At 32.6% G+C, this 10,709-nt stretch overlaps 1 protein-coding gene across 2 annotated transcripts in view; it reads left to right on the top strand.

The window, feature by feature from the left end:
- The first annotated feature begins 8,042 nt into the window (after positions 1 to 8,042).
- The window catches only part of LOC119631417 (arginine kinase), a 74,183-nt gene continuing 71,516 nt past the window's right edge, over positions 8,043 to 10,709 (top strand). Inside the window, exon 1 of one of the 2 annotated variants that reach the window (XM_038023592.1) lies at positions 8,043 to 8,405. The gene's annotated coding sequence lies outside the window, so the exon portion shown is untranslated. Of the gene's footprint in view, positions 8,424 to 10,709 lie in introns of both variants that reach the window. The other variant, XM_038023593.1, reaches the window with a different exon arrangement.

Raw genomic sequence — 10,709 nt, 5'->3', positions numbered from 1 at the left:
AAAGATCATGCTCATGCTGTTGGTACTACGGATATCGCTTTAAACAATTACACAAAACATCCATGAAAGCGTCATAAGCCAACCCTCGGAGACATAAACGCCGTACTCTATTTGCTCGTTTCTTGCATGGTCTACGTCAGAGAGGCGACGATCAGAAGCAATCAGAAAGCATGCAATTAAAGACTTCGGAAAAGTTGAAAAGTTGTGGAAGCACCTCTCGCCCTCGGTACGTCGTTTAAGATTGTATTTCCGGAACGGTGTTTTGTAAAGACCAACTTTTAGCTGTCCGATCAGTTATCAGTTCTGCACCGTATACGCTTCATATGCGTTTCCAACTGTCGTGTTAGCGCTATTGCCTTATTTAAATCCGCAAAGCATTACATGACAAAAATGCACTTTTCAAAGGTTAAGAAAAACAGTTGAATGTAACATGCCACATATGAAAGAGTTGACAGAAGACTTGATTGAATCCCCGCTCGTTCGTTTCGGTGCGTTAAAGGTGATGAATACGAACAATAGATTCTACCTAGCTGCATCGGACGTTACTTATGACCCGAGTCAAATAAATATTACAAATATTTTTTCTTATTATGAAAAATTTGTTCTTATCCTTATCTGTAGTAAAATGTCATGTCGTCTTATAAGAGCGAGTACGGCACACTTCTTCTTCTTCTTTCTAATTGAAGGATAATAAACATTTTTCATTCACTTTCATTTTCCTAACTAGAGTGTATTTTATACATATATGTCATTTCGATCCGTTGCATAACTATCAATATTTAGAATTCGAGCGCTGCCTGCCTAGCATCCAAGATCTGTGTGGTATACCGGTGAAAAAAAATAGTCACTTTCTAGTCACCAAAATTGGGTAATCGGGTATTGCATTAATATTCGGCTTGTTAAGAATAGTGATTGTCTCCTGCTTCTGTCTTCGTTTCCTGTAGCAATGAGGAATTAATTTTCCATTTATAAACTTTGATCAGGTTTTGACAAAGGATATCATTGGATTCGCTTACTTAAATACTTCGTTACCCGTATTCGCGTCGTTGAGGTCATAATATTTTACATACATAGTACTTAATTTGTTCGCGTAGACTTTTTGCATTTTATAGCGTCGCAGCGTAATAATTAGGGAGTAGGGAAAGGGTTCTTTAAATGCCGTAGAAGGAAAGGGACAAAGTTGTTGTCCCGTAATTTCATTTATTGCTTACGCACAGAACGCAGGATTACTCGATGTTGTTTTCATATGAATGAAATTTTTCGGATTTTTAGCTTTTTTTATTTTTATAAAGGCCGCTGCTACGATACCGTAGCCGTTACGCGTCTATCTTATCATTTTGATAACAATTTGTTAATTTATGTGTAAATTGAAAATTGAAACCAACAGAGTGTAATTATAGTCGAATAGAATGTAAGTAAAAAGAAGAGAGTTGCCACAGCTTGTACTTAAGAGTTCAGCATATTGTTAGTAAGAACATCTATTTAAACATCTTTCGATAACATACAAATTTTATATATGAAAGTTTCCCTTTTCAAATTTGCTTTCGGAAACTCAAATTTCTATAACAATAACAACAAAAATAACAACAACCAACAACAAACAAATTAACAAATCGTAGCTGTGATATAAAAGCAAGAACAACAACAACAACAACAACAACTACCATAAAAGGATGATAACCAACCAACAGATACTTATGCATGCAAGAACAAAGAAAAATGTTAATGTTAATGTGAAATAAACATCTTTAACAATAAAAACATCAACTGCATATAGCAAATAATTAATTAATATTTTTTTGTTAATTATCCACAAAACAAATGGAAAAAAAACAAAACACAAGAAACAAAATACAAATGCAATTGCAACATTTAGTAAAAATGGTATACAAAGAAGAAAAATAATATAATTAAATAAATAAATAACAATAACAATACGATTTAGTTTATAGGAGGCTTAGATGAGTAAAATGGATATAACAAAAAGCATAAATAAATGAAAATGGGAAAAAAGCCAAAATAAAACATGTTAAGGACTTAAAACGAAATGTTAGGAAAAGAAGTCTTCAACGATAACAACAAAAACAAATCTTAAAGAATAGTATAAACAAAAATGAGAAGAAAAGAAAAAAAAGAAATAGAATGAAGAATAAAGAATAAAATAAAAGAAATGAAGTGTTTAAGAAGCATATTTAAAAGGAGAAAATATGTCAAATAATAATCAATTTAATTAATGTTTAATTATGTAAATAAAAAATTTATTTTCAAAAATCAAAAAAAAAAAAAAAAAACAAAAATAATAATAATAAAAACATTAAACATTATAAATATAACAAATTATAATTATATATATATATATATATATATATAATATATATATATATATATATATATATATTTCTTTCCGATACTGAGCAATAAGTTCGCTATAGATAAAAAGTAAAAGTATAAATAACTTTTCTCTTTTTTTTTTTTTTTTTCTTCTTTCTATTCACTTGATATATTATAATTTATTTTGTTATTAAAAGAAAAAAAGAAAAAAATTAAAGAATAAAATAAATAAATCTTTCAGTTTTAGTTTCTTATTTCTTGCATATGTATTCTTAGATATATGAATAAATCAACTGACAATGTTACTAAACAATGCGCAATATTTAATCATAATCACACACACACATTATTGAAATTTATCTTGTCTAACTATATTATTAATAATTAATTAATAATAATAAATAAACAAAAAATCGCATATTGTAGTACATATTAATGACAATGAAATTCAATAAAAAAAAAAAACAAAAAAAAATAACAAAAGAAAAAGAATTATATATAAAACGAATTTTAATATTTTATTACAAACACTCTCTCATTTTTGATAATTGACATAATGACAAAGAGAGGAGAAAGAAAAAGAGATCGAAACACAATTGCGATTAACTCTTACTCTCCAAGGCAATTATGTCGGCCACCTGTGGACCGTAGGGATTGTGTTTCCATCGGATTGGTCTGCTTAATTAACCAGATTAACTCTGTGCTCGACTATGAGTAAATGCCTGGCAACAATGACCCACCGTCGCATCAGGCAGCACTATTCCAAATCTGGAAGAAACTTTTAAGAAAATCATCTTCTCCCTAATAGTATTCTCTTCGTACGCAGATTACGTCTTTTCGTTGGTTTTCGACACCTTTCAGGAATAATAGGAAGAAACAGTTAATCCAGAGCATATAGGAGTTAAATTCCAAATTCCAAATGTTAGCGCCAATACGGATCCAGGATGACTTTTGGCGAATCAAATTCGAATTTGTTGATATTGACCAATTCTCCGAACACTGGTAATTTATGAGCTTCACTTGTTTCGGGGACACTACACATTTGATCCCGACACAAAACAACACAACTAGCAACACTAAGTTAAAGGAAACTTGTATACAGCTGATCGGAATATAATGAAATCTACTTGCATTTCGTTCGAAGGTTAGTTGTATCTAACAAATGATACGAACTCGTTAATAGTGGCAGTATCTATATGCTATCCTACGAACTTATTGACTTACGTATTACATTTTATTTAAATGCTAATGTAAAACTACGTTCTCTCTATTAAGTGAGTGAACAGTGCACGCGATTGGGAACCTATTCTAATAATGACACGAGTAAAATACTCTTTCACCTTAGGTTTCACATAGCTATACATATGGTTGAAGACTTGTCGATTTTATAAAAAAGTTGAAACTCAACAACAAGCCTATCCATCCTTCGTGGACGCATTGATGTGATTATTTTTTATGATTTGCGATGCAATAATAGTAAGCAGAACAAGTGATTACAGAGAAGCTGTGCAGGGGAAAAGGATTGTTTAATACTGCTAACGAATACTGCAAAATCTGATTTATTTTGAAATCGGTCTTGCGAGTTCTCCGAAGCGAAAATTAGAGTTTTGACATTAGCATCTTCAGTGAACGGCCTCAAAAAACTTGCTGAAAGGCATTTGTTGCACGATAAATGCAAATCTAAATGGTATGACCTTCGAATATGCTGCAAGTAATGATCTAGTAATGATCACAATACTACTTATAAAAAATTAGCAAACTACGATTGTCATGCGGCTTGTCTTGAAATTTGAGCACTGACAAATATAAATAAGACGGCGTCACTGACCAACATTCGATAGTAATTTTTGAAAAAGTTCAAAAACCGAAAACCGAAAAACAATAAATGGGTGAAAACAAGTCAAAACACTTTTGTGAACCACAACTCATCATTAAATACCATACATTAGTTCACTTAGTACAGTTACTCATGTAAAATAAGGCGTTATATGTGAAGTGGCCCGAACAGGTTTAAATAGCATTCGTCCTTGCACCAAAATACATCACACAAGAATAAAAGATGGACAGACAAGCTTACGTCGATTCCATGAAAGGTGGATCTATCTCAAGCCCTTCTACGTTTTGCATACATCCGCATAAACTTAATATATTCTTTTATCACAAGCGAGGTAGGGTGTAATTAGTGGTCATCCTCAACAAAAAAATTGTTGGTATTATGACAAAGTTTCTGTACCCTTCCCCGTCAGGCAAATCGAGAATAATTGTGATTGTTCATTGACCAGAAGCATTTATGTGACTTAAATACAAAAATTTAAACTTTAACCAGACGCTGTCTCGTAACACTTTCATGTAAACACACTTCCATTGCTCGTACATTTTTTGTGCTACAGTGGCTTTTGCGCTGATTAGTCCTAAACAGCAGTTAAATGTGCAGGAATTTAAAAGCATATTGCATGGGCGATGATGTCGGCGTCGTAAGAAAGTGGAAAAAAATTGGCCACACCTACCCGATATTACATGGTACCAAAATTTAAGTTGTTTCCTAATATCTTCAGAACACGTAGAAACAAGCTATAAAAACCCCATAAAATATATAAAGTCGTGGCCAGATTCAATTTTCGAATGCACCTAAACGTATCCGTCTGCCCGTCCGCCCAAAATAATGTTATCGCTTACAAATTCGCTAAAGATTTTTAAATTACCATTAATGATTATACGACAAGAACTCTTATTTTGAAAATAGAAAAAAATCAGCCGCTCCCACTGCATCTCATAGAGTATGAAAATGTAGTTCTTTCGCTGTTTTTTGCCTTCTTTAGGATAATGGTAATGATGGGTAGAAAAGATTCCGACACAACCAAACATAATTTTCACTTTGAAAAAAAAAGAAGAAAAATCCGCTTAATATTAGTTACTCACCTTTTTAAGTTTCCATACATCTCCAGTTTAGCAGTCAAACGTAAGATACGTTAATATATTTCAAGTACAAAAGTACGTGAAAATTTTTTGCGTAATTCTAATTAAGGTCATCTACGCATTATCTTTATAGGTTGTGTGAGAGAACCCCTTGGCTTTATGGAATAATAAAATGAATGTATTTTTCATCAGTAAGAATGAAAAAAAATGTAATCATTACATATTGAACAAAAGATTCGTTTGTTTGGATTGCTTAAGAGAATCTAAATTTTTCAACTTTCGGCATAACACACTTGACGATCAATGATTTATAAATCTGATTGAATTGAATATCATTCGTTGCTTGAACAAAACAAAACAAAAACCAAAAATTCAGGAATCAATTATATCAGAAAAGCATAAGCATAAGCAATCATACGAGAGTGTGTAGTAAAAGAGAATCTGACGTTTATTAGTTTCGCTGTTCGATGTGAAGTTTCAATTGTTTGCAAATTGAACGATTGAAGACAACAAATTTATAAAAAAATCACTGCCGATGAGATATACCAGTGTGATCAAAAAGTAGCAAGACCGAAAAGCAAGCTAAACTTGCTTTTGCTTATATCAAGAGCGCATCCTAAACGATTTTTGTTTCACATTTTGCAGCAATATTCCCAACGATTCAAATTCATATCTCAATTTGGTCTTAGCTCCTCAATCGAGTCGAAATGATGCTTTTGCGAAAGCAAAACTCTTTGAGTTTCAAGAATACGCACGAATTAAATTTAGTGAGTGAAAATTTTTTGAAGCTCAAATGGTCTTTCACATCGCACGTGGGGACGTCAAAAAGACACTACGACTTTCTTGTTAGGGAGTGCATTATTAGAATCGTCGAGAATAACAATCACTGGCCATTACCGTAGAATAAGTCTGCGCTCTTGGCCTACGTTTTATAAAGTGCACAAAATAGAAATTTCTTTAATTACCGTAAGAATTTGAGTCAATTTAGTTATGTGGAGTCGCGCGTCGTCGTTTGCTGAAAAGGTATACACTTCTCATTGACAAGAAATGCTAAGGAAAATCCTAAAATATATGTAAATTTCTTTACGACAACATATTATAAATATATGCCGGGGCCGGGGTGAAGGTGGTCTATGTAAAATGGCGCCGACCTGCTAACATCATAATTCACACTGCTTTGCAATGGTATGGTGATTAAGGTTGTCTTTTCAGTTGTTTCCAAATTTTGAACTTTCTAGTAAATTTTAGCCGCGTAAAGGATTTCCATAATAAATAGATCACGGTAAACCAATGAAAAAATGCTTCTATTTAAGATTTGGAATGCGTTCTTGTCGAAATTGTGCATGAAATCTACAAATTTGCATATCATCTGGCTATGGTTATGGAAACATCGTTCATGACTAGTGTTTAATCAGAGCAACGCAAAAGCATGGAAACCAATGTAAACATATTAAATTTCACTCAATCATCTCACAAAGTATTATTCGTATTTTGATTGCTTGATAATCACAAATTGATTGATTCATACATTACGAACAGATTGTTATAATGTATGAATAAAATGTGAATTTTCTTCTACTATTCAACTTTATATACTTTTCATTAAATTTGAACGTAAACGTTAAACTCGGAGAATTGCTTCACAAGATGGAAAAACAAATATTTTATAAGAATTTCAAGTGTCAGAATTATGGAACATTCCGATTGCATAACAGCGCACAGAAAGCTTTAATTTTTTCTTTTGCATTCCATTTAGGTCAAGGATTCACGGATTGTTACTTAATAAACGAAAAGTTCCTATAAAATTTCATTTCGCACATATGAAGAGAATCTGTGCAAAGCTTAAACAACATCTGCAAAGATTGTGTAACAACTAGCGGCCGGATATGTTGTAAATTCTTGTAATCCATGTAATAAATATGTGATGAAATGATCAATGAATATGTATATATATATATACATATATATATATATATACAATACGTGAATAAGCTTCGTAGCCTATGCGGATTTTATGAAGAACGAATTCATCATTAATTTTGAATTTGAAGAAAAATTTCATTTATTATAAGTAAAGTGCATTAGTATGAAGTATGATGAATATTTCAATTTGAATATCATGTTACTCATACGCACCCCCGTAAAAGTTTAAGACAGGTTTGCAAAGCAATAGACTCAAGAGAAAAAGCTTCGCGCAAACGATAAAAACAGAAATGCTGAACCGGCCGAAAGAGAGAGCGGGAGAGAGATAACTTTGTAAGCCGGAGAGAAAAGCACATTAACTCGCAAAGTTGTGAACATTTTTAAGATGAAATGAGTAAAAAAAACTTAGAAAATCAAATACGATTAACAGCTGAGAAATGTATAGAATAGAAGAGAAAAAATGTTTTTGCTCTGCCTTTCTTTTCCTTTTTTTTATTTATTTATTTAGTTTTATTTTTATTTATTTATTTATTCACTTCTTTCCTTTAATAGTATATATGGTTATAAACTAAAATAAATACAAACCATACAATAACATCTATGTACTTATATGTATATATATAAAAGCCTGACGTCTTCTAGAGGGTAACAGACAAATTGCAAAATCAGTTGTGCAAAGAGAGAGCAACGACGCGACATTCAGTTTGGAAGACGAGACGAGAAACGTTTTATGTTTACTTACAATTACAGCAAATTAGCTGTGTGCGTAAATTATTGGAATAAAAAATTTAAAAAAAAATAATAATAATAATAATAATAATAATAAATAAACAATTTTTCCAAAAAAAAAAAAAAAAAAAAATAAAAAAAAAATTATGAAATTCTTTTCTATCTAATATCATCAAATAAATTTCCAAGCATTTTTACAAACGAGTAAAACTTAAGCAAACGTGTTGCAATACAATAGCGTAGGAAAAATTCCTTGAAAACTTTTTTTCTAATTGTCTTTATTTGCTATTTGACTTATACAGTGAAACCGAAAGTGCAATAAACTAAAGTTACCTTTTGTATTTTTAAACTTTTCTGCCTTAAGAGCGCAAAGAAAGTAAAAAAATAAGAAAAAAAAATATTAAGTAAATAAAATATATCAAAAACCAACAACGACGACAACGTTAACAACAACAGCCTAGCCCTAAACGAATTTCTTTTATAAATAACAACAATTTATTTATAAGGTGAGCAAGCGTGCATGAGTAAGTGAATGGACTGCGTTCATACACAAACATACATACAAACCGATATATTTAATACATGTGATTATTTTCTTCTTTCTTCCCCTCCGGCCTAGAATATGTGCTAAGCAGAAATCTCCTCCATAGGATTATGATTAATATAAAAAATAAATAAATAAATGAATGAATAAATTAAATATCTATGATATAAGTGGAAGCTTTTTCGTTTTTTCTGCCATCCATTATTGTCTTAAATGAAATATGACGTAACAGGCCGATATACTTATGCTTGTACGTCATACAATACTACACTACTGGATATAGTATTACTCATGGCTTTGCTATAATTACATTATAATTTTACTTTTCTTTTTGCTTGAATAATTTCACAATATTGTCTCTTATATGTATATATATCGTCATATGACAATAATTGATAAAACAGCAAAAAAAAATCCGTGTATTTTTTCCGAAAAAATCTTTTGAACTTGAAAGAGCAACATTTTATAGAATAATTTTTAACTTATGAGTAATAAGAGGTTTGCACTCTACAACACGCCAATCCGTATAACCATCAATTAACCATCAACCTATCATAAATGTTTTCCATTAATATATTCGTTTACTTTTGCATTCAGTTGAAAGCAGTAAACAAACACACGTAACATACGAGGATTGCCTTGGTAAGAAAGTAAAAGAAAAATCAAACATAATCAAATGTTATTGGTTTGCTTGATTATCGACTTGCTCAATCTTTCTGCTTATGTAACGCGAATTGCTTATCTATCTATGCTGGAATAAGTGCGAAAGGAGAGTCTATTAACTTGTCGTTTTTGATACTCAAGAAGCTAAGTTGTACTGGCTTCTTTTGGGTTACACTTGGGATTATCATGACGGAGAGAGTGATATCATGTCAAGCGTTATTTTTGCTCTTTTCTCTAATGACAACCGGCAAATAAGTCGCTTTAGATTGAAACGTTGTAAAATTTCGCGAACAAGAAGCCAACCATACATTTGCAGGTGCTTCGAAACGCTAATAGCTTTCTTTTACCTAAACATCTCTTGGCTAGTTCCGCACAAAACTTCGGTGTAACCGCAGCCACTACTACACTCCCCAACGAGCCGTATCTGACAGTTAAGTAAAAAGGCATTCGGCCCGATACTCCGATGGGTAGTGCATTTTCGTACCAGGAGCAATCATAGTTTTGGGCAATATGACCCCCCTGGACACTCATTAACTCCATGACTTATCGGTCTATTATAGAATTTACGCCATGCTATACAGTTTTGGGTGATCTCTTACTGTATGCAGCCTGAGTCACTCTTTCCTTTGGACCACATCATATGACCCGGAAGGTCATCCAAACACCATCTTTTCTCAAGGGGATAATACTTTCAAAGGTGTCATCACACAGCACACACCGAACTTTGCCACAGCGCTCTTGAATATCGCTGACCATCAAAACTTGAGTAAGTTTCATGACCTCCATAAAAGAGAACCAAAAGGCAGAAGAAAAATGCTCTTTTTCCATTGGAAGTAAAGTTTAAACACTTCTTTGCCGTTGACTATGCGACTCTCCATATAAGCGACAGTCAACGTTTCGAGGGAGCACCACGATAAGGTGAGGGTTTCGATATGGCTATGATCACGCAAAAGGGTCCCATAGATCCGCTTCCCAGATCAGATTACATATAGGTATTGCCTTGCAGAAACCGTATTGACAGTTCACATTAAATGCAACTGAGAATAAGTGGCAGTATTCACTTCCTGAAGTCGCCAAAAAGATTTCACCGAACTATTGCATTCAAGTTAAATCGGATTCAATTGCGCCGTCTATGCGCCCGACTATTTATGCAAAAGATAGCTCAGTTGTAAAGCCATTTATTGAGTGTAAGAACGATTAGTCTATGAATTTTCCGGTTTCAGCGGATTCTTGGGTGGGAATTTTTCCAAAAATCTTCGTCTTGTAATATAGCAGAACTACAGTATATAGTATTTTCTCAAGCGGAAAACTAGAACTAATTGGTTCGCCTGGTACATAATTAGCAAAACTATTCCAAAGTCGAGGCAATAAGTGTAGAAGGCATTGCTATTCACACGAAGTACGGACGGAATTACTTTTCACGCAACACTTAAAGCCAGTCTGACAATCGACTCACATATCTGGCGCAATTTTAATGTTCAATGTAAAATAGAGAGAGGGAGGGAACGATTTATGAAAAATTTTTCAGTTCAGAGTTTCGATAATGCTTACGGTATACACACACACACACACACACACACACACACACACACACACACACACA

Source organism: Glossina fuscipes, unplaced genomic scaffold, assembly GCF_014805625.2.
Source record: "Glossina fuscipes isolate IAEA_lab_2018 unplaced genomic scaffold, Yale_Gfus_2 1, whole genome shotgun sequence".
Taxonomy (NCBI): domain Eukaryota; kingdom Metazoa; phylum Arthropoda; class Insecta; order Diptera; family Glossinidae; genus Glossina; species Glossina fuscipes.
Note: the sequence above shows the minus strand (reverse complement) of the source record. Positions and strands in the feature narration are given on the sequence as shown.